Genomic DNA, 24,710 nt, shown 5'->3' on the forward strand with positions numbered 1-24,710 from the left:
AGCGCGGCTGTGACGTCTTGTGATTATCCATGAAAACCTCAACCGACTGGAGCAGTGAATTCTCTCTCAGAAACAGTTTTTGTCCGGGTGGGAGCTGTTTTTAATCACTGTGCGTGTGAAAGCGCAGTAATAACTGCCAGTGTCAGTCAGCTCCAACCTCGAGATAGTTAAACTGATTGAATTAGCCGAGGTCTGGAGATTAGCAGAGAAACGGTTACCAAAACCTTGCCCTCTACCTTCCTGTGAATCCCAGGACCGTTTCCATATAATGAACTGCAATTCCTTCTGTGCTTGTTGTCTGTACCAATATAAAACATAGTCTCTTGCGGTAGTGCTGTAGGTACATGGTATAGTCACCGTTTCACCTTCTCGCCCGCTCGCTAAAGACTGCGGCTGAGATACAGAATCTCCATCACTCGGATCTGTAACGTGTGACCAAGAAGAAGATAAAACTAAGAATTGGATGTGCTACTGAAATAACATTAACACTTGACATTCAACGCGACAGGATTGGAGACATGAAATAACAACACATAAATGCAGAAATACTCAGCAATGTCCCTGGAGAGAAGCAGAGTTAACGTTTCAGATCGAAATAACACTTCATCAGACCGGAGTCACCCTTACCGACAAGAAACACCCCGAACACAACCCAGACGCTGAATAACTGCATGGCCGCGGCAACGCCCGACCCCGTGGCTCCCTTTAACAATCTAAACACCACCTGAACAGAATCTGTTTCAACGTTATTTTCTGATCCCAGTCTCCCGGTCCAATGAAACAACCTCAAATCTGCCCGTCATTTCCTGAGATAATATTTGAATGAGTTTCAGTGATCACCCGAATCTCTTTGACCAACGGTATGAAATCTCTGAGGGTGCAGACAGTCAGTAAGTGAGCACAGTCTGTGGTGTGAGGGAGAATCAATGAGGGAGAATCTGCGGTTTGACCTGATCCACTCCACTCGCTCATTGTGAATGTTGTTTAACTTTAAGACCGTGTGTGACGGCTCACCAAGAACATTAATATCATTGCCATGTGGGTGGCCTGTTAACAAGGAACTATTCACTCTGAGCGGGTGATTTCCTTCGGTTGCGATGGTGAATAAAACAATATACGAATTTTACAAGAGTAAATTTGCGATTACGGTCACACATCTCTCAGGGGAGGTTTCCACAGAGAGGTCCCAGGGTATTTTCTCTATTGTGTAAATCTGCGCCCTCCGTTCATTTGCCTCATCGTTAAGACTCCTTGTATTAAAATAAATGCAATCCAGCCTTGTCATATTCCCTTGTGTCTTCAGTCTGCCTTCCACGCTGATTTGATATTTCTCCTCTATTTGGCTTTTCGTGAACCTGAGAAAGGTTTAACCAAACATACCCTGTTGGACAAGCGAGTTGCCAGTGAATAGAGCAAATGAGTAAATTGATCATGGTCAGTGATTCTGGAGCTCAACTCGCCGGCTTCCCTGGTGGTCTAGTGGTTAGGATTCGGCGCTTTCACCGCCGTGGCCCGGGTTCGATCCCCGGTCAGAGAATTGTTCTTATTGCTGCTGTGTGAACTGTCACAATTCACAGGAACTTCCGACAAAATGAAAGCAAGGCTTCGTCCGTGGACCGAGAAGCAGTTAATATTCCAGCTGGGTGATTTTTCGTCAGAGTTTGGTAAATCGGAGATGTGACAGGTGAAAAACAAGCGTGGAATCGGACGGAATAAATGATAAAAGAGAAGGTCTGGGATAGGTTACAAGACATCAAAGATAATGACTGAAGAGGTGATGATAAAGGGATACATTTGCGTGGGAACGGGGCCGATATTAATTCCTGCTGTTCAAACTGGCACAGATGTCATTTCTGGTCAACTGCGATGCTCTTCCAAAGCATCTGTCTGTCGAATGGCCCCTTTCTGTGCTGTACCTTTCCCTAATAGTTCCACATTTATCCTCACTGCTGTTGATGTCTTCACAGTCATTCTGCCGGTCATTCCGCAAATATTTACTTCTTCCCCTGTTTTAACCTCACGGGATTATGCAAATTCAGCGAGGTATTCAATCGGCATCTCGTGTGAGGTCGAGATTAAGAGTCAGATCTGGATTTTTGTTTTTATTTCATTTATCCGACAATTCATTTTCCAGACATTCAGCTTAAATTCAACCGACAGGATTGGAACTTTCCTGGAGGTTCGAATCCGTTTTCGAATCTATCACCTTAACCAGTCAGCCAATGGTACAGCCCAGACATGGAAGCTGATGCTATACCGATAAATCCATAACCTCAATTGCAGAATGAAAGAATATTTACTTCGAAAATGATACGAGGAGCCCCAGTCCAAGTCGTCACGTCATTGGGTCAGCCATTTCGTATTTGCTCTTATCTCGGCTTCAATTCAGCAAAATCATCATTGATGAATTGTCGTAACACAATGGGTATAAATAAATGTTTATATTTTGCCAGGACACACATATTAGCTGTTCTTTCAGTCAACAACATAAGAGATTGGTTTATTGATGCAAATTAAAAGTTACTCGCCATCACAAAGATGTCTGTCGGTAATGTGTGCTCAGGTAGACAGACACAAGGGACATTGTGATTGAGCCTGAGGAAATTGCAGAGATATTACAGAATCTCTTTTTGAAAAATGTACTTTCATCAAAGAGGGACAGGAACAATCACTGAGAGAGACGAGGAACGCGAGGTTCAGAGCAGTTATGGTTACAGCCCCTCTTTCTTCAACATACACGGGATTTAGACACCAGAAAGTTTACCACCCAAAATACAGAGCGTTCAAATATAATCAACACATCATTCTCAATTTTCTTCTCAGTAAATTGATTTGATTATTTTGTTGGAAAGCTGACTCAATTAGATTTGTATAATTCAGTGACACACCTTTTTGCTTTCCCGTCATGTCTACAATTCCAACGTGTTGGTATTTAGGAGTGCTTCAATTGAAAATAAGAACATAAATATTAAATACAAATATTAATGTTAACTATTTAATCCCAGAACATGTACTCAGTAAAGTTGGTTGAAAGAATTCCAAAGGAGGAGCAGTTAATTCAGAAATGAAAATGAAAATTCTTATTATCACAAGTAGGCGTCAAATGAAGTTACTGTGAAAAAACCCTGGTCGCCACATTCCGGCGCCTGTTCGGGGAGGCTGGTACGGGAGTGGAACCTGCACTGCTGGCCTTGGTCTGTTTTACAAGCCAACTATTTTGTCCATTGTGCTAAACCACCCCTAAAGATGAGATTGTTGTTACTTATGACTGAGCTAAAATAATGGTTCCCTTAGACATTTATTTATTGGAGGGGCCTTTCTTCAGTTTGAAATTCAAAACAAGCGAAGGCATCAGGTTTAAATAGTCATATTCCTGTACGAAGTAACGTGGCCTCTAGGTCTATCCATTAGAACACTCCAATAATTTTAGCAGATCAGCCCTGCCCCCTCTCCAAGACAAACATTTATCCGGTGTAAAATTCTGTTCCCAAAACTAAATTGTCTCAGATCAAATAAACGAAATGGATGATTTAAACATCTGATCAAACCGCACCATTGTTAAGCTGTAACAATCATGCCCCTCTGTTGTTTAACACCCTCAGTGGAAAGGTTGTGGACTTAATGTAATTACATTATCTACACCAATACAGAAATAATGAGGAGACTTTTCAGCAAACACCTCTTGTTTTGTAAATTTGATAGGAAATCTATTGCATTAATAAATAATGTTTATATTGAAAACTACATTGGGAAGCTGAATCCAACTTTTTATGTCATTTGGTCGGGGACACTTTGTTAATTAAGACAAATTGCACGAATTCTGCAGAAACACCTCCTGGGGGGTTGGACAATGAATCAAAGGGAAGAAATTCAGGTTTATGGAGTGAGAGGAGGACATTTAGATTAATTTGTTTGTTCTTTATAAAATAGTTAGCATGGGCACGATGGTTGAAAAGCCTGTTATTGTGCTACCCTGTTTGCGAACATTTTCAGTCATTGTCAGATCAGCCTGATTACAACATTCTTAATGATAACAGCTGAATTCTTCAAAACAAAGGCCAAAGGTGTAACTGGATGACGACACAGTCTCTGGCAAGATTTTAACCGTGGTTCTTTCTGTTGTGAGGTGAATGTCATAACTATTACACTTCAATAGAATCTGAAAAAGCCCAATAGGCCTGTCCACAGTGTAAAGCTTTGCGGCCCTGCAGCAGAATCTTGCGTTTTGAAGAAATTAAATTCAACTGGTATCATTCGGAATGTTGGATACAGACTGATCGAACAATGTCATCACAAAATGACAAGGCACATCGTGAATATGTCAACTTTTTATAAAGAGCTTTGCAATTAAACGTAATTCCCCTTTCTCTCGCCATAACCCTGTTTTTTCTACCTTTCAAAACAGAGTCGAATTCCCTTTTAAAAACTCATGAGCTAAGTATAAACAATTTTGAATACTTACAGGGGTTTCTTCAGTATCCTTGCACAATGTATGACAAAGCTTCACTGACCCGACCGTAATGCATTTATGTAGTTGATACCATGCCGAAGTTTATTCAACTCAAGCATGTCCTCATTTTCCTCAGTCAGATTACACGATGTAATATATTATAATAATAATAATCGCTTATTGTCACAAGTAGGCTTCAATGAAGTCACTGTGAAAAGCCCCTAGTGACCACATTCCGGCGCCTGTTCGGGAAGGCTGGTACGGGAATTGAACTTGGCTTTTAATGCAGAATAAGGCAGCAGCGCAAGTATGTAATTCCCCTTACAGGAGCTATTATTGAAAATAAAGAAATGATTGCTCCAGCGCTGGTTCGATCACACCAGGTGGGTTGTGTATGGTTCCTGTGATCTTAGCAGGGAGCTGTTGCGGTGTAACGATCACTGCCCTCTATGAAATGCATTGTTATATCAGATTGTCTGCAGCATTCCTAATGGTACCAGCTGAATTCCAGTTCTCCAAAACAAAGGCATATATTTCTGCTGCATGACATTACAATTTAACATTCCAGGGAGGCGCAACGGGGAAGACTACAGCCATATGTTTCTGTGTAGTGGCATTCATGCTCAGTCAGCATGCAAATGTTTCCCGGCTCAAAGGTGAAGGATGTATTTTCAAAAGTTCTTCATTTAGCTTGAGGACATTTTGCATAATACAGGGTTGCTGATGAAGATTATTTGCACCTGGTATGTTACGGATATATTATAGCACCACCCAGTTTCCAAGACAAATATTTATCCTCGGTAAGGCTTTGTCAAGGGGAGATCATGTCTAACCAATTTAATAGAATTTTTCGGGAGGTGACTAGGTGTGTCGATTAGGACAGTGCAGTTGATGTAGACTACATGCACTTTATTAAGGCTTTTGACAAGGTCCCACAGAGGAGACTGATTAAGAAGGTAAGAATCCTTCCGTTCTGGTTACGGAAAAGACTTTGCTTTTACTCATAGATCCTGTCTCTGTTTACATTACTGACAGGCATGTTTCTGATTATTTGACAGCGGGTCTCAGTTGCTTCTATACTCGACAAAACCCCAGTTATTGTAATGAACTAAGGCCCATTTACACTCACACCGGCAGTTACAACTACACTGAATTTTATAATGAACAAAGAATACTAAAGCACAGGAACTTCTGCCCTCCAAGACTGAAGGAACCATGCTGCCAGTCCTAGCTAATATGATAAAACTCCATGTCTCAATTCTTACTTCACTAGACCCAGTCGCTACAGATACCAAACTACAATATGTTACTGTTTCCATCATACGAGACTCTGTCTCTCTCTCTTATTTCTTTGCGTGAACGTGCCACATATGCACTAAACTAGACATTATCTCAATCAATGCTGCGCCAGTCCTGCCTCTGTTTATATCATGCAATTCTCTGTCTCTGCTGTTGCGCTATGTTCTGTTTCTCTTGTTGCTGGCCTTGTCCATGTCATAACTTATATTATTCTAGTCTTGGTCTGCAAATTACTGAACCAGACTCTGTCTCAGTTTAAACACACAAAGTCTGGAATTAGATAACGCTACACCAGACACTGTGCCAGTATTCTTATCCCAAATGGTGTCTTCGTTATTACTGCACTAGACCATGCCTCTGTTCATATAATACAGATGTGGAGATGCCGGCGTTGGACTGGGATGAGTACAGTAAGAAATCTTACAACATCAGGCTAAAATCCAACAGGTTTTTTTCAAATCACTAGCTTTCGGAGCACTGTTCCTGTGAATGAAGAGGCAGGTTCGAGAAACATATATATAGACGAAGTCAAAAATGCAAGATGATAATTTGAATGCAAGCATTTGCATGTAATTAAGTCTTTACAGATCCAGAGAGAGTGGTAATCCCAGGTTAAAGAGGTGAGAATTGTCTCAAGCCAGGACAGTTGATAGGATTTCACAAACCCAGGCCAGATGATGGGGGATGAATGTAATGCAACATGAATCTAAGGTCCTGGTTGAGGCTGTACTCATGTGTGCGGAACTTGGCTTTACGTTTCTGCTCGGCAATTCTGCGCTGTCGCGCGTCCTGGAGGGTGCTTTGGAGAACGCTTACCTGAACATCACAGGCGGAATGCCCATAACTGCTTAAAAGGTCCCTGACTAGAAGGGAACATTCCTGCCTGGTGATTGTCGCGCAATGTCCGTTCATCCGTGGTCGCAGCGTCTGCATGGTCTCGCCAATGTACCATTCTTTGGGACATCCTTTCCCGTAGCGTATGAGGTAGACAACGTTGGCCGAGTCGCACGAGTATATACCACGTACCTGGTGGGTGGTGTTCTCACGTGTAATGGTGGAACCCATGTCGATGACCTGGCAGGTCTTGCAGAGATTGCCATGGCAGGGTTGTGTGGTGTCGTGGTCGCTGTTCTCATTGCTGGGTAGTTTGCTGCAAACAATGGTTTGTTTGAGGTTGCGCGGTTGTTTGAAGGCAAGTAGTGGGGGTGTCGAGATGAGCTTCGCAAGATGTTCGTCTTCATCGATGACATTTTGAAGGCTGCAAAGAAGATGTTGTAGTTTCTCCACTCCGGGAAAGTACTGGACGACGAAGTGTACTCTGTCGGTTGTGTCCCGTGTTTGTCACCTGAGGAGGTCGGTGCAGTTTTTTGCTGTGGCGCATTGGAACTGTCGATCGATGAGTCGAGCACTATATCTCGTTCATACGAGGGCATCTTTCAGCGTCTGTAGATGTCTGTTATGCTCCTCCTCGTCTGACCAGATCCTGTGTATACGGAGGGCTTGTCCATTAGGGATGGCTTCTTTAATGTGTTTAGGGTGGAAGCTGGAGAAGTGGAGCATCGTGAGGTTATCCGTGGGCTTGCGGTAAAGCGAACTGCTGAGGTGACCGTCCTTGGTGGAGATGAGTCTGTCCAAGAATGCAACCGATTCTCGTGAGTTGTCCATGGTGAGTCTGATGGTGGGATGGAACTTATTGATGCCACTATGCAGTCGTTTCAGTGATTCTTCGCCTTGGGATCAAAGGGAAAAAAATCATTGATGTATCTGGTGTATAACGTCGGTTGAAGATTCTGTGCAGTGAAGAGGTCTTGTTCAAACTTGTGCATGAAGATGTTGGCATATTGAGGTGCGAATCTGGTCCCCACGGCTGTTCTGTGTGTCTGGATGAAGAACTCGTTGTCGGCGGTGAAGACGTTGAGAACAGAATGAAGCGGATGAGTTGCAGAATTGCGTCTGGAGATTGGCAGTTGTCGGTGTTGAGTACTGAGGCTGTTGCAGCAATGCCCTCGTCATGGGGGATGCAAAGATGGGGGATGTAAAGTGCCGAGACGTCCATTGTGATGAGGAATGTTCCTGGTTCAACTGGTCCATGGGTGCTGAGTTTCTGTAAGAAGTCCATCATATCGCGACAGAAGGTGGGCGTTCTTGTACAATGGGTTTCAGGACGCCCTCGATGTAGCGAGAGAGGTTCTCACACAGGGTCCCATTGCCTGATACGATAGGACGGCCTGGTGTTTTGGCCTTGTATATTTTTGGGAGGCAGTAGAGATCTTCAACGTGGGGAGTACGTGGGATGAGAGCACGTAGGTTGTTCTGAAGGTCTGGATCCAAGGTCTTGATCAGTCTGTTGAGTTGGCAGGTGTGTTCCTTGGTCGGATCTGCGGGTAACTGGCTGCAGTGTTCCTGGTTGTTGAGTTGTCGGTACACGTCTTTGCAATAGTCCGTTCTGCTCAGTATTACGGTGGCCCCTCCTTTGTCTGATGGTTTGATGACAATGTTGCGGTTGGTCTTGAGAGTGCCGATGGCGTTGCGATGTGCTTGGGTCACGTTCGGGGCTGCCTTGTGAATGCGACTGATGAATCTGGCATTGACGTGACTCCTGACGGCTTGAGCATACATGTCGAGTCCAGGGCAGCGGCCTTCCGGCCTTTTCTCTTTGGTTGCCACACCACAGATCTCTCGGTCTGCTGTTCCGGTTCATTAGTTGTATATAATACAGGACCTTGTCGCAGTTATTACTGTACACGCACAGCCCAATGTTTATTCCACTGGATCGTGTCTCCGTTTATATTTCACTTATCATGTCGCTGCTTATATTCTTGGAGCGCCTATCTTAGTTTACATTACACTTGCCCCTGTCTTACTTTATATGAGACTATACCCTGCCTGAATTTGGATTGCGGTGAACATTATATCCGTTAATATTGCAATACATCTTGCCTTTGTTCCCACTGCATATTGCATGTCTCTCTTTGTATCACAAAACACAACGTCAGTTATGAATACGCCAGGGAAATGCGAGGTATCCAGTTTGGTAGCAAAACCAGATTATTATCTGAATGGGTATAAATCAGGAGAGGGGAATGTGCAACGAGACCTGGGTGTCCTTGTACACCAGTCACTGAAGGTAAGCATGCAGTACAGCAGGCGGTACAGAAGACAAATGGTATGGTGGCCTTCATAGCGAGAGGATTCGAATACAGGAGCAGGGATATCTTTCTGCAATCGTACAGGGCTTTGCTGAGGCCACAGCTGGAATATTGTGTACAGTTTGGTCCAGTTATCTGAGGGAGGATGTCCATACTGTGGAGGGTTTATCAGGCTGCTTCCTGAGATGGCAGGATGACTAGAGATTAAATTGGTTTGGATTGTATTCGCTGGAGTTCAGGTGTGTTTGTGTGTGTAGAGGGGGGGGGGGGGGAGGGGGGGGGGTACTCATAAAAAACATAAAATACGAACAAGAGGAGGCAGGGTAGATGCAAGAAGGATGCGGGGTGGCGGGTCACACTGGGGTCTGGTATAATAATAATCAGAGACCGGCTTCAGTGGATCAATAACAGAGGCTGCCGGGCCCGGGGTCAGACTGGGGTCAGGTATAATAACCACAGAGACCGGCTCCAGTGTATCAATAACAGAGACTGCCGGGCCCGGGGTCAGACTGGGGTCTGGAATAATAATACTCACAGAGACCGGCTCCAGTGTATCAATAACAGAGACTGCCGGGCCCGGGGTCAGACTGGGGTCTGGTATAATAATAATCACAGAGACCGGCTCCAGTGTATCAATAACAGAGACTGCCGGGCCCGGGGTCAGACTGGGGTCAGGTATAATAATAATCACAGAGACCGGCTCCAGTGTATCAATAACAGAGACTGCCGGGCCCGGGGTCAGACTGGGGTCAGGTATAATAATAATCACAGAGACCGGCTCCAGTGTGTCAATAACAGAGACTGCCGGGCCCGGGGTCAGACTGGGGTCAGGTATAATAATAATCACAGAGACCGGCTCCAGTGTATCAATAACAGAGACTGCCGGACACGGGGTCAGACTGGGGTCTGGTATAATAATAATCACACAGACCGGCTCCAGTGTATCAATAACAGAGACTGCCGGACACGGGGTCAGACTGGGGTCAGGTATAATAATAATCACAGAGACCGGCTTCAGTGTATCAATAACAGAGACTGCCGGGCCCGGGGTCAGACTGGGGTCTGGTATAATAATAATCACACAGACCGGCTCCAGTGTATCAATAACAGAGACTGCCGGGCCCGGGGTCAGACTGGGGTCTGGTATAATAATAATCACACAGACCGGCTCCAGTGTATCAATAACAGAGACTGCCGGACACGGGGTCAGACTGGGGTCAGGTATAATAATAATCACAGAGACCGGCTTCAGTGTATCAATAACAGAGACTGCCGGGCCCGGGGTCAGACTGGGGTCTGGTATAATAATAATCACACAGACCGGCTCCAGTGTATCAATAACAGAGACTGCCGGGCCCGGGGTCAGACTGGGGTCTGGTATAATAATAATCACAGAGACCGGCTCCAGTGTATCAATAACAGAGACTGCCGGGCTCGGGGTCAGACTGGGGTCAGGTATAATAATAATCACAGAGACCCGCTCCAGTGTATCAATAACAGAGACTGCCGGACACGGGGTCAGACTGGGGTCTGGTATAATAATAATCACAGAGACCGGCTCCAGTGAGTCAATAACAGAGACTGCCGGGCCCGGGGTCAGACTGGGGTCAGGTATAATAATAATCACAGAGACCCGCTCCAGTGTATCAATAACAGAGACTGCCGGGCCCGGGGTCAGACTGGGGTCAGGTATAATAATAATCACAGAGACCGGCTCCAGTGTATCAATAACAGAGGCTGCCGGGCCCGGGGTCAGACTGGGGTCAGGTATAATAATAATCACAGAGACCGGCTCCGGTGTATCAATAACAGAGACTGCCGGGCCCGGGGTCAGACTGGGGTCTGGTATAATAATAATCACAGAGACCGGCTCCAGTGTATCAATAACAGAGACTGCCGGGCCCGGGGTCAGACTGGGGTCAGGTATAATAATAATCACAGAGACCGGCTCCAGTGTATCAATAACAGAGACTGCCGGGCCCGGGTTCAGACTGGGGTCTGGTATAATAATAATCACATAGACCGGCTCCAGTGTATCAATAACAGAGACTGCCGGGCCCGGGGTCAGACTGGGGTCAGGTATAATAATAATCACAGAGACCGGCTCCAGTGTATCAATAACAGAGACTGCCGGGCCCGGGGTCAGACTGGGGTCAGGTATAATAATAATCACAGAGACCGGCTCCAGTGTATCAATAACAGAGACTGCCGGGCCCGGGGTCAGACTGGGGTCAGGTATAATAATAATCACATAGACCGGCTCCAGTGTATCAATAACAGAGACTGCCGGGCCCGGGGTCAGACTGGGGTCTGGTATAATAATAATCACATAGACCGGCTCCAGTGTATCAATAACAGAGACTGCCGGGCCCGGGGTCAGACTGGAGTCTGGTATAATAATAATCACAGAGACCGGCTCCAGTGTATCAATAACAGAGACTGCCGGACCCGGGGTCAGACTGGGGTCTGGTATAATAATAATCACAGAGACCGGCTCCAGTGGATCAACAGCCGTCAGCTTATAACATATATGAAGGGAGGCAGGGAGCTTAGTTTTATTCGCAAGTGAAACTGTGAGACAGCTATGATGCCTCGGGCCTTGGCCCAGTCTTCCTTGCATTAAAAAGGGATTGCAACCATCTCTGAGTGAGGAGCGTGTGACTGACTCCACCTGGGACCTTTTATACCCAATGGGAGGACAATCATGGCGGACTCGAGAGACTTCTGATATCTGAGGTGATAATGATGTATCTTTCAGGGGAACCGAAAACATCTGTTTCTTCTCATTCTTACCAACACTTCTCCATTTACACAGACACAGAGAAGCCGCATCCGCCAGGTTATGGAAACTAAATCATCAAAACCCTATCGCATGAAGAATTCGTGCCACAAATGCTAAAGATAATTGTACTTTTTCTGAGCAAGTTCTACCCAGTGTTCCTTTGTTCAAAGTAACTAATTTATCATAGAATCGCTATAGTGCAGAAGATGGCCATCGAGTCTGCGCAGACCCTTCGAAAGAGCAGCCTACCTGGGCCAATCACCGACCTTGTCCTGTATCCCTGCCCAACCTTTGGACACTAAGGGCAATTTAGCATGGCCAATCCACCTAACCTGCATATCTTTGGACTGTGGGTGGAAACCGGAGCACCCGAAGGAAACCCACGCAGACACGGGGAGAAAGTGCAACCTCGACACACACAGTCACGCAAGGTCAGGATCGTCTGTTCCCTGGCGCTGTGAGGCAGCAGTGCCAAACACCGTGCCGCTGAAAGTTTCCTGACAATTATCTACCCACGCCCAGGTTCTGCCAAATGACCGGATTAGCACAAGAGCAAAGCTATATAATGATTGCATTTAATTCGATGTCAATGAAGGACAGAGGTCGAAACAGAAGAGGTACTGGGACAATGATTGGAAATGAGCCATCCGACTGGCCCCATTGCCTATAATTCTGCATATCTTAACGCCTTAAAATATTTATCGTTCATTTTACAACGATACTATTAAATCTGATTCTATCATTCTTTCCAGCTGTGGTTTCCAGTTCATAACAACTCGCTGTGTAAAAATAATGCTCCTGTTCAATACAATAATCTGTGTCCTCTGGTTACAGAGCATCCTGCCAGTTGTAATAGTCTCTCTTTAATTACTCTGTTCAAATCTTCATGGATTTAGCAGTTTGGTTAAATAGACAACACAGAGCGATGGAGAGAGATACAGGGTGAGAGAGGCAGAGTAGAAGTGAGCAAACAAATATGAAGAGGAGAAAGAGAGACGGTGGGTTGAAAGAAAAAAGCTGAGAAACAGTAAAAACGAATTACACAGAGAGAGGGAGAATGATAAAATATTGAAAGGGAGCAAGATATCATTTCCTGGATTCAGAGAACCGAGTGACTGATCCACTGACCTTCCAATTATGCCCTGGAGTGGAAGGTCTAAACAGATCACACCAGGCTCATTTCTAAATGTCACCACAATGTGATCTGTGTGACTCTGCCCTGACTCTGTGGACAGATAGAGGCTGCACTGACAGATGTTCTCACCAGATTGTGGTCCCTGGATTTATATTCTGCTCAGAAGTGAGATGTGCGGTTTGGAACCGGCAGCACAGAAACAGGAAGTTGTGTTACCTGAGAATGAAACAGCAGGCATCAGTTTCATGTTATCACCGTGAACAGTCTTCCTGCCTGTGAGGGTGAACTCACTCTGACAGCCTCAAGAACAACCACACAGATTGCTGCCGCTCTCAGCATTACATTCACCTCCATTCCCATTCCCTTTAAAAGGTTAGAGTACTTGTGCAAAAACACATTAACCGAAGGGGAGATGGATAGAGGGTTGTCACTTGGGGAGAAGAAGGGGAATTAAAACAACAATTTCGCTACCAGAGGTTATATTAAAGTAGAAAATTTGAAGTGCGTTGATGTCTCTGTGAGTGAGAGACTGAGAGAGAGACAGACAAAGAGAGAGATAAAGAGCGATAGAGAGGGAGAGAGAGATTAATCTTTGAAGACATAAAGTGCCTTCAACAAAAAAAGATTTAAACGTTAGGTGCCAGACCCGACTGCTGTGTACCTGTGTATGGGAGTTAAGTCTGAGAGAGAGAAGCGGGATCAACAGAGAAAGCGAGGTGTGCTGATATGTAAGTAATTTGAAACATATATTTGCCTTTGCAAGGGAATGAACAGCTTGGTATTACTGTCACAATAACTCAAGAACAGTAAATATTGACTGCAGCATAGGATCTGGAAGGTAATCTCAACACAATGTCGTCATGTGCTGAAAAATAATTTCAATTATTTGTACCACCATTTTGTAAAAAATGAAAAATGATGTGTTCCAGACCAACGGACCGCCATAGACATACAGACACACACACACTTGCACACACACTTTCAGACTCTGTCTCTCTCAATCATTGGCCACAGCAAAAGCAAACGGAATCCCTTCAGCAAAAAGGGTGAAAGACAATTGGCACCATTAAAAAAAACAGTGAGTAATTGTCACAGATAAACACAAGTATGAATTAGTGATATCTACCACAATGGAGCTTGTGACTGTGCTGTGTGATGTGAAATTCAATATGGCTCCTTTATTCCTCTTCTTCTCTCTGTTGATGAAGTGAATGTCACATGACTCACTCCAAACTTTCAGCAAAATATTACACACACATATCACCGGAGCAATCACACCAACACCATAGGGCAGCACGGTAGCACACGTGGCTAGCACTGTGGCTTCACACCGCCAGGGCCCAAGGTTCGATTCCCCGCTGGGTCACTGTCTATGCCGTGTCTGTGTGGGTTCCCTCTGGATGCTCCGGTTTCCTCCCACAGTCCAAAGACGTGCGGGTTAGGTGGATTGGCCATGCTAAATTGCCCTTCGTGTCCGAAAAAAAGGTTAGGAGACGTTATTGGGTTATGGAGATAGAGTGAAAGTGAGGGCTTAAGTGGGTCAGTGCAGATTCGATGGGCCGAATAGCCTCCTTCTGCACTGTATGTTTTATGTAAATAGTTATTCATTATGCTTTTGTCAGTGAATTAAATCTGAAAGAGAAAAGGGAGCTTAATTAATCTACGTGCAGTCTGAAACAAAGAGATGAGAACAGATCGGCAGTAATTTGAAAGGTGTATTTGCTTTTGCAAGGTACGTCCACAACCCCTAATAGTTATTGACACGACGAAATGGATTCTTTAAAAACAGAAGTGACTGCCCCTTTTCACGCCCCCAAGGCAGTGGCGCAGTGGTAGTGTCGCCGGACTAATAACCCAGAGACACAGAGCCAAACCCTGGGGACCTGGGCTCCCACCACGACAGGTGGTGACATTCAAATCAAGAAAAATCTGGAATTAAAAGATGACCACGAAACCATTAGCGATGGGAGTAAAAACCCATCTAGTTTATTGATATCCTTTAAGGAAGGACATCTGTCACGTTTAACGATTCTGGCTCTCGCTATATGGCTTCAACTATGTTGTCGCTGGACTAGTAATTCCGAGACCCAGAGTCAAATTGGCAGGTGGTGAAACTTGAATCCAGAAAATTCAGGAATTTAAAATCTGATGCTGACAATCAAACCATTGTCGATTGTAGTAAAAACCCACCTGGTTCACTGATGTCCTTTAGGGAAGGAAACCTGTTGCCCTTAACTAGACTGTCCTTCATATGACTCCACATCCACAGCAATGTGGTTGCCTCTTAAATGCCCCCCGGGATGGGCAGTTGCTGCCGGCCCAACCACCAGCTCACACATCGCATGAACGAATAAAACATATTTAGAGTTTTGAAAATGAAAATCCAGCCATTTTTTTCTTTCTTTCCTTCTTTCTTTCTTTCTTTCTTTCTTTCTTTCTTTCTTGCTTTCGTTTCATCCTTCCTTCTTTCTGTCCATCTACCTTTCTTTCTTGCTTGCTTTCTTTTTATCCATCTATCTATCTATCTAGAGGACTTCCGGTTGCGGCTATGCGGAGCTAAGTCGCACATTCGGCGGCTCCCGCAAAAACGGACTTTTGGGCTCTTTTCAGGGCCCCCAACGGAACTTTTTTTACTTTTCCCGGCGTGGGAAGGAGTTAATAATAGCTCCCCGTCAGTATATGGCTCCTACTAGGAGCGGGGCGACAAAAAAGGTGGTGGTGGACCCGAAGAAGGGAGGGAAGAAGGACAAAATGGCGGCGGGCGGAGACCAGGCAGCGTGGATGCAGTGGGCGGAGGAGCAGCAGGAGTGTATCCAGCGCTGCTCAGAGAGATTAAAGCGGAGCTGCTAGAGCCGATTAAGGCTTCTATTGATAAGCTGCTGGAGAGACAGACGGCCCAGGGGGTGGCGATCTGCGAGGCTCGACAAAACATCTCTGACAATGAGGACGAGATCATGGGCTTGGCAGTAAAGGTGGAGGCGCACAAGGCGTTCCACAAGAGATGGCAGGAGCGGTTCGAGGAGATGGAGAATCGGTCGAGGCGGAAGAATCTGCGGATTCTGGGCCTCCCGGAGACGCTGGAGGGGCCGGACGTGGGGGCCTATGTGGTCACCATGTTAAACTCGCTGATGGGAGCGGGGTCCTTCCAGGGGCCCCTGGAGCTGGAAGGGGCCCATAGAGTGCTGGCGAGGAGGCCCAAGGCTAATGAGCCTCCGCGGGCGGTGCTGGTGCGGTTCTATCGGTTCATCGATCGGGAGTGTGTGCTCAGGTGGGCCAAGAAGCAGAGGAGCAGCAGGTGGGAGAATGTGGAGGTTTGAATATACCAGGAGTGGAATGCGGAGGTGGTGAAGAAGAGGGTCGGGTACAATCGAGTGAAGGCGGTGCACAGGAAGGGGGTGAAGTTTGGCATATTGCAGCCGGCGCGACTGTGCGTGACCTACACCAGCAGTGTAGTGACCGGCACCATTATTTTGAGTCTCCGGAGGAGGCGTGGGCCTTTGTTCAGGCCGAGAAGTTGGACACAGATTGAGGGTCGGGATGGGCGATTGGGGACTGTGGTTGATATGTTATGTTTATTCTTTTTTCGAGGGGAGGGGGCCTTTGCATTGCTCTGGGTTTCTTCTTTTTCTCAGTTTTTCTCTTTCGGGTCGGTGAGGGTGGTTGGGGCGGGTTGGGTACTGTTTTGATCGTGTTGGTCGGGGAGGGGGCTCTTGGAGGGGGTAGGTAAACGGAACAGAGGTGGTGGATGGCGGTGAGATGGGGCCCCGCGGGGGAGGGGGAGGCCCGAGCCGGGGGTGAGGGGACCGGTCCTGTAAAAGGAGCTGCGTCAGAGGTGGCGGGGCCTGGTAGGTGGAAAGCGCGGGCTTTTACCCGCGCTGAAGACTGGAGGGGGCGGGGCCGGGGCGGGGAAGCGAAGGTTGTTACCCGCGCTTAGAATGGAAGGGGCAGGGGGAGAGCCTATGGATGGGGAACGGGAGAAGAGGGTGTGTCACACAATGGGAGGAGTCAAAGGAGAGGCGGGAGTGGCCGGGGTCAGCAGGAGTCAGCTGACTTGCGGAAGTGCAATGGGGGGAGTAAATCAGCTAGGATGGGTCCTAGCCGGGGGGGCGGGGGAATCGAGTTGCTGCTGCTATGGTCAAGGAGGAGCTGGAGCGAGTGGGGGGGGTTGAGACGGGGGTATGCCGCTGTGCGGAACGGGCCAGGTGTGGGGTGCGGGCGCTTGGTTGGCCGAGGAGGGGGTCATGGCTAGTTGACGGGGGAGGGGGGCGGGTAGCCCCTGATCCGGCTGATAACCTGGAATGGTCTGAATGGGCCGATTAAGCGGGCCCGCGTGTTCGCGGACCTGAAGGGGCTCAAGGCAGATGTGGTTATGCACCAGGAGACTCACCTGAAGGTGGCAGACCAGGTAAGATTGAGGAAAGGCTGGGTAGGTCAGGTGTTTCACTCGGGCTGCATGCCAAAAATCGAGGGGTGGCGATCTTGGTGGGAAAGAAGGTGTCATTCGAGGCGTCGAGCATTATGGCAGATAATTGCGGTAGGTACGTAATGGTAAGTGGTAAGTTGCAGGGAGAGAGGGTGGTACTGGTCAATGTGTATGCCCCGAATTGGGACGATGCGGGTTTTATGCAGCGTATGTTGGGTCGGATCCCAGACTTGGAAGTGGGGGGCCTGATAATGGGGGGAGACTTTAACATGGTGCTGGATCCGGCACTGGATCGCTCCAGGTCTAGGATGGGTAGGAAGCCGGCGGCGGCCAGAGTGCTGCGGGGGTTTATGGACCAGATAGAGGGGTGGACCCTTGGAGATTTGCAAGGCCGGGGGCCAGGGAATTTTCATTCTTCTCACATGTCCATAAGGCTTATTCCCGAATCGACTTTTTCATTTTGAGTAGGGCGCTGATAGCGAGAGTAGAGGATACTGAGTATTCGGCAATAGCCATTTCGGACCACGCCCCACATTGAGTGGACTTGGAGATGGGGGAGGAGAGGGACCAGCGCCCGCTGTGGCGCTTGGAGGTGGGGCTGTTGGCGGACGAGGAGGTGAGCGAGCGGGTTCGAGAAAGTATAGAGATGTACTTGGAGACCAACGACAACGGGGATGTCTGAGTGGGGATGATATGGAAGGGGCTGAAGGCGGTGGTGGGGGAGAGCTGATCTCCAGTAGGGCCCACAAGGAGCGGAGGGAGAGGGGGGAGAGGGAGAGGCTGGTGGGGGAGATGGTGAGGGTAGACAGGAGGTATGCGGAGGAGCCCGAGGAAGGATTGTTGAGGGAGAGGCGTAGCCTCCAGGCCGAATTAGGCCTGCTGACCACCAGGAAGGCGGAGGTGCAGTGGAGGAAGGCACAGGGGGCGATTTACGAGTATGGGGAAAAGGCAAGCTGGATGCTGGCGCATCAGCTCCGGAAGCGGGATGCAGCTAGGGAGCTCTGGGGAGTTAAGGACAAGGGAGGGAGTGTGGTGCGGAGTGGGGTTTGGCATCAATGGGGTCTTCAGGGACTTTTACGAGGCATTGTACCGATCTGAGCCCCCACGGGAGGAGGGAGGGATGGGCCGCTTCCTGGACAATTGAGTTTCCAAAGGTGGAAGAGGGACTGGTGGTGGGATTGGGGCCCCCGATTGGGCTGGAGGAGCTGATCAAAGGGATAGGAAGCATGCAGGCGGGGAAGGCACCGGGGCCGGACGGTTTCCCGGTCGAATTCTATAAAAAATACATGGCTCTGTTGGACCCGCTGTTAGTCAGGACCGTCAATGAGGCAAGAGAGTGGGGGGGGCTTTGCCCCCGACGATGTCCCGGGCTCTGATCTCCTTGATCCTGAAGCGCGACAAGGATCCCCTGCAATGTGGGTCTTACAGATCAATTTCCTTGCTAAATGTAGATGCTAAGGTGCTGGCGAAGGTCTTAGCCACGAGGATTGAGGATTGTGTGCCACAGATGATCCATGAAGACCAGACGGGGTTTGTGAATGGGAGGCAGTTGAACGCGAATGTGCGAAGGCTTTTGAACGTTATCATGATGCCGGCGAGGGAGGGGGAGGTGGAAATAGTGGTGGCGATGGACGCTGAGAAAGCCTTCGATAGGGTAGAGTGGGGGTACTTGTGGGAGGTGCTGAAGAGATTTGGGTTTGGGGAGGGGTTTGCCAGGTGGGTTAGGCTGTTGTATGAGGTCCCGATGGCGAGTGTGGCCACAAACAGGAGGAGGTCCGAGTACTTTCGGTTGCACCGAGGGGTGAGACAGGGGTGTCCCCTATCCCCCCTGCTCTTTGCACTGGCGATTGAACCCCTGGGTATGACACTGAGGGAGTCAAGGAACTGGAGGGGGTTGGTGCGGGATGGGGAGGAGCATAGGGTGTCGCTTTATGCGGACGACCTGCTGCTGTATGTGGCGGACCCGGTGGGAGGAATGCCGGAGGTAATGAGGATTATTAGGGAGTTCGGGGACTTTTCAGGGTACAAGCTCCACATGGGGAAGAGCGAGCTGTTCGTAGTTCATCCAGGGGACAGGAGAGGGTGATTGGCGAGCTCCCACTGAAAAGGGCGGAGAGGAGCTTCAGGTATTTGGGGGTACAGGTGGCCAGGAGCTGGGGGGCCCTGCATAGGCTTAATTTTACAAGGCCGGTGGAGCAAATGGAGGAGGAGTTCAAGAGGCGGGACGCGTTGCCGCTGACTTGGCGGGTAGGGTTCAGTCAATCAAAATGACGGTGCTCCCAAGGTTTTTGTTCCTGTTCCAGTGCCTCCCCGTGTTTATCCCGAAGGCTTTTTTCAGATGGGTTAATAGGAGTATAATGGGATTTGTGTGCGCGCGAGGGACTCTGAGGGTGAGAAGGGTGTTCCTGGAGCGGAGGAGAGATAGGGCAGGACTGGCGGGTACTACTGGGCCGCCAATGCGGTGATGGTGCGCAAGTGGGTGATGGAATGGGAGGGGGCTGCATGGAAGGGGCTGGAGACTGCGTCTTGTGTGGGTACGAGTCTGGGGGCGCTGGCAACGGCGCCGCTGCCGCTCCCTCCAAGGAGGTATACCACGAGCCCGGTGGTGGCGGCTGCCCTCAAAATTTGGGTCAGTGGAGATGGCACAGGGGGGATGTTGGGGCCTCGGCAATGACCCCAATACGGGGGAACCACCGGTTCGCCCCAGGAAGAACACGTGGAGAGTTTTTGGCGTGGCACAGGACAGGGACACGTAAGTTGGGGGACTTGTTTGTGGACGGGAAGTTCGCGAATCTGGGTGAGCTGGAGGAGAAGTACGGGCTCGCCCCTGGGAACACCTTCAGGTACTTACAGGCAAGGGCGTTTGCCAAGCAGCAGATGGTGGAAGTCCCGCGGCTACTGCCACACACAGTGCAGGACAGGGTGCTCTCGGGGGGCGGGGGGGGGGGGGAGTGGGGAAGATCTCGGAAACTTATCAGGTGATGCAGGAGGAGGAGGAGGCGTCGGTGGTGGAGGTAAAAGGTAAGTGGGAGGAGGAGTTGGGAGAGGAGATTGAGGAAGGGACGTGGGCAGATGCCCTGGGGAGGGTAAACTCTTCCTCATCGTGCACAAGGCTCAGCCTCGTACAGTTTAAGATGCTGCACAGGGCACACATGACCGGGACAAGGATGAGCCGGTTTTTTGGGGGCGAGGACAGGTATGTTAGGTGCTCAGGGAGCCCAGCAAATCACACCCATATGTTCTGGGCATGCCCAGCGCTGGAGGAATTTTGGAAGGGCGTAGCGAGGATGGTGTCGAGGGTAGTAGGATCCAGGGTCAAACCGGGCTGGGGGCTCGCAATATTTGGGGTGGCAGAGGAGCCGGGAGTGCAGGAGGCGAAAGAGGCTGGTATTCTGTCCTTTGCATCCCTGGTAGCCCGGCGAAGGATTCTTCTTCAGTGGAAGGATGTGAGGCCCACAAGCGTGGAATCCTGGATCAGCGCTATGGCGGGGTTTATTAAATTGGAGAGGGAGAAATTCGCCTTCAGAGGGTCGCTACAAGGGTTCTTTAGGCGGTGGCAACCATTCGTAGACTTTCTGGCAGAACGATAGACATTGGTCAATGGCAGCAGCAGCTCAGAGGGGGGGGGGGGGGGCGCGGCTTACTTGATTACTGTTTTTGTTATTTACACCGAAGGGTCTGAGTGGTTGTATATGCCAGTTGTGTAAGTAAGGGTGTTAATGTTAATTTATTATTTATGTACAGGGGGGAGGGGGGTATGGAGGGTTGCTTCTCTGGACTGTGTTTTGTATTTAACCCCGTTGGGTTCTTTTTTTTCTCATTTTGTTATTGATATTTTATGAAAACGTTTAATAAAAATTATTTTTTTACAAAAAAATCTATCTATCTATCTTTCTATCGATCTATCTATTAGACAACCGTTATTTCTTTCATCCATTTGCACGATATGGCATCGCTGGTTGGGTCAGGAATTATGGCCCATTCCTAGTTGCCATTCAGAAGGTGGTGGTGAGCTGCCTTCTTGACTTGCTGCAGTCCCTGACATGCAGTTACACCCGTACTGCTTTTAGCGAGAGAATTTCAGTATTTTTACCCAGCCACAGTGAAGGAATGACGATATATTTCCGAGTCAAGATGGTGAATGACTTGGAGAGGAACCTCCAGGTGTTCCAAGGTATCTGCTGCTCTTGTCCTTGTTGCTCCTTGTTACCGTGGGGTATGGTAGGTGCTGACGATGGAACCTTGATTTGTTCCTACAGTAAATTCTGTGGATGGCACCAGTCAAGCGGACTGCTTTGTCCTGGATGGTGTAAAGCTTCTTGAGGTTTGTTGAAGCTGCACTCTAGACAAGTGGAGAATATTCCATTACACTCCTGAATTTTGCTTTGCAGACGATGGACAGGCTTTGGGCAATCAGGAAGTCAGTTACTCGCTCCAGGATTCCTAAACGTTGGGCTGCTCTGGAAACCATGTTATTCGTCTGGCTCGTCCAGTTTCCGGTCAATGATAACTCCCAGAGGGCAGCACGGTGGCGCAGTGGGTTAGCCCTGATGCCTCATGGCGCCGAGCTCTCAGGTTCGATCCCGGCTCTGGGTCACTGTCGGTGTGGACTTTGCACATTCTCCCCGTGTCTGTGTGGGTTTCACCCCCACAACCCAAAGATGTCCAGGCTAGGTGGATTGGCCTCAATAAATTGCCCCTTAATTGGGAAAAATGAATTGGGTACTCTAAATTGAAAAAAACAAATGATAACTCCCAGGATTTTGATTGTGCGGTAACCAATGAAAAAACATCAGGTACATTATGCTGTGGGGTAGGACCGTTTGTAATATAAAATGAGACACAGAAGACTTCAGCCGTGAATGAAACAGAATCTGACACAATAATATCATGATGTGGAGATGCCGGTGTTGGACTGGGGTGAGCACAGTACGAAGTCTTACAACACCAGGTTAAAGTCCAGCAGGTTTGTTTCGATGTCACTAGCTTTCGGAGCGCTGCTCCTTCCTCAGGTGCATGAAGAGGTATGTTCCAGAAACATATATATAGACAGATTCAAAGATGCCAGACAATGCTTGGAATACGAGCATTGGCAGGTGATTAAATCTTTATAGATCCAGACATTGGTTAACCCCAGGTTAAAGAGGTGTGAATTGTGTCAAGCCAGGACAGTTGGTAGGATTTAGCAGGCCAGATGGTGGGGGATGATTATCTATCTATAACCGGGACCTGGGATTCATGTTGCATTACATTCATCCCCCACCATCTGGCCTACGAAATCCTACCAACTGTCCTGGCTTGACACAATTCGCACCTCTTTAACCAGGGGTTACCCCATCTCTGGATCTGTAAAGATTTAATCACCTGCTAATGGTCGCATTCCAAGCATTGTTTGGCATATTTGAATCTATCTATATATATGTTTCTGGAACATACCTCTTCATTCACCCGAGGAAGGAGCAGCGCTCCGAAAGCTAGTGACATCGAATCAAACCTGTTGGACTTTAACCTGGTGTTGTAAGACTTCTGACAATAATTTCAGAGAGTGGACTTAACGTGATGCAAATGGAGATTTGCTGCAGTTGAACAACAGATCCGAAATGTTCACTTAGAGTCATAGAGTCATAGATGTTGACAGCATGGAATCAGGTCCTTTGGCCCAGCTTGTTCGTGCCGCCCAGTTTCTGTCACTAAGCTAGTCCCACTTGTCCGCATTTGGCCCATATCCCTCTATCCCCACCCTATCCATGGAACTTTGAGCATGTAAGCAGCAAGGATTCATGCATTAATAACTGAATCTGCATATAATGTAATGTTAACAGTTACGAGGTCTAATGCAAGAACGATGAAAGAAGAGCCAATTGCAGTATATAGAGAAGTCTGCTCAGTGCATTTCTTGAAAAAAAAATATTTATTCAAATTTTTCAACAAATTTTCAACAACCCCCCCCCCCCCACAAGAAAAAGAAACGAAAACACAACAAGCAGAAATTAGACATAGGATTTCCCCCAAATACAATTACCCCCCATATAACAGTAGAAACCACAAATAGGGAAACACCCCACTTTAAGACAAACGCCACCCCAAAAGAACCCCACCTCTCCATCCCGCCCCCCCTCCCCCCCCCGGTTGCTGCTACTGCTGACCTCCTCCTAACACTCCACGAGATAGTCAAGGAACGGTTGCCATCGTCTGAAAAACCCTTGCACAGATCCTCGCAAGGCAAATTTTATCCTCTCCTGCTTGATGAAAACTGCCATGCCATTGATCCAAGCTTCCACACTAGGGGGCTTTGCATCTTTCCACAGTAACAAAATCCTCCACCGGGCTACCAGGGATGCAAAGGCCAGAATACCGGTCTCTTTTGCCTCCTGCACTCCCGGCTTGTTCAATACCCCAAATACTGCTAACCCCCAGCTCGGCTTGACCCGGGCATTCACGAGCTTGGACATAGTCCTCGCAAAACCCCTCCAAAACCCATACAGCACAGGGCATGACCAGAACATATGGGCGTGATTTGCTGGGCTCCCAGAGCACCTCACACATCTGTCCTCCATCCCAAAGAACCTACTCAACCTCGCCCCTGTCATATGCGCTCTGTGAACAACTTTAAACTGTATTAGGTTGAGCCTGGCTTAAGAGGAGGAAGAATTAACCCACTCAGAGCATCAGCCCACAGGCCCTCATCTATCTCCTCCCGAAGCTCCTCCTCCCACTTGCCCTTTAACTCCTCCTGCAGCTCCTGGTAAATCGGCAAAACCTTGCCTTCTCCAACCCATACACCCAAAATCACCATGTCCTGAATCCTACGTGCTGGAAGCAGCGGGAATTCCCTCACCTGCCGCCTCATGAATGCCCTCACTTGCATTTACCTGAACGCGTACCCGGGGGTAGCCCAAATTTCTCCTCCAGCACCCTTAGGCTCGCAAACATGCCATCGCTGAACAGGTCCCCCATTCTTTGAATCCCTGCCCGATGCCAGCTCCGAAACCCCCCATCCATCCTTCCCGGGATGAACCAATGATTCTCCCAAATCGGGGACCAACCCGAGGCTCCCACCTCGCCCCTGTGTCGCCTCCACTGCCCCCAGATCTTCAGCGTCGCCGCCACCACCGGACTCGTGGTGTACCTTGTCGGCGGGAGTGGCAGCGGTGCCATCACCAGTGCCTTCAGGCTCGTGCCCACACAGGACGCCATCTCTAACCTCTTCCACGCTGCCCCCTCTCCTCCATTACCCACTTACGGATAATCACCACATTGGCAGCCCATTAATAGCCACATAGATTCGGCAGCGCCAGCCCCCCCCCCCCCCCCCCCCCCGCTGTCCCTGCTACGCTCCAGAAACACTCTCTTCGCCATCGGGGTCTTATTCGCCCACACAAATCCCATGAAGCTCCTGCTTACCCGTTTGAAAAAGGCCTTGGGGAGCAAAATGGGAAGGCACTGGAACGCAAAGAGAAACCTCAGAAGGA

At 48.5% G+C, this 24,710-nt stretch overlaps 1 protein-coding gene and 1 non-coding gene across 2 annotated transcripts in view; both read left to right on the top strand.

Annotated features, from left to right (window-relative positions):
* The window catches only part of LOC140421380 (uncharacterized), a 456,825-nt gene that overhangs the window by 59,622 nt on the left and 372,493 nt on the right, over positions 1-24,710 (top strand). The gene's annotated exons all lie outside the window — the stretch shown is intronic.
* Positions 1,466-1,537, top strand: trnae-uuc (transfer RNA glutamic acid (anticodon UUC)). Its single transcript has one exon. It is a non-coding gene; the product is annotated as a tRNA-Glu (tRNA).

The sequence above is a fragment of the Scyliorhinus torazame genome, chromosome 5, assembly GCF_047496885.1.
Source record: "Scyliorhinus torazame isolate Kashiwa2021f chromosome 5, sScyTor2.1, whole genome shotgun sequence".
NCBI lineage: Eukaryota > Metazoa > Chordata > Chondrichthyes > Carcharhiniformes > Scyliorhinidae > Scyliorhinus > Scyliorhinus torazame.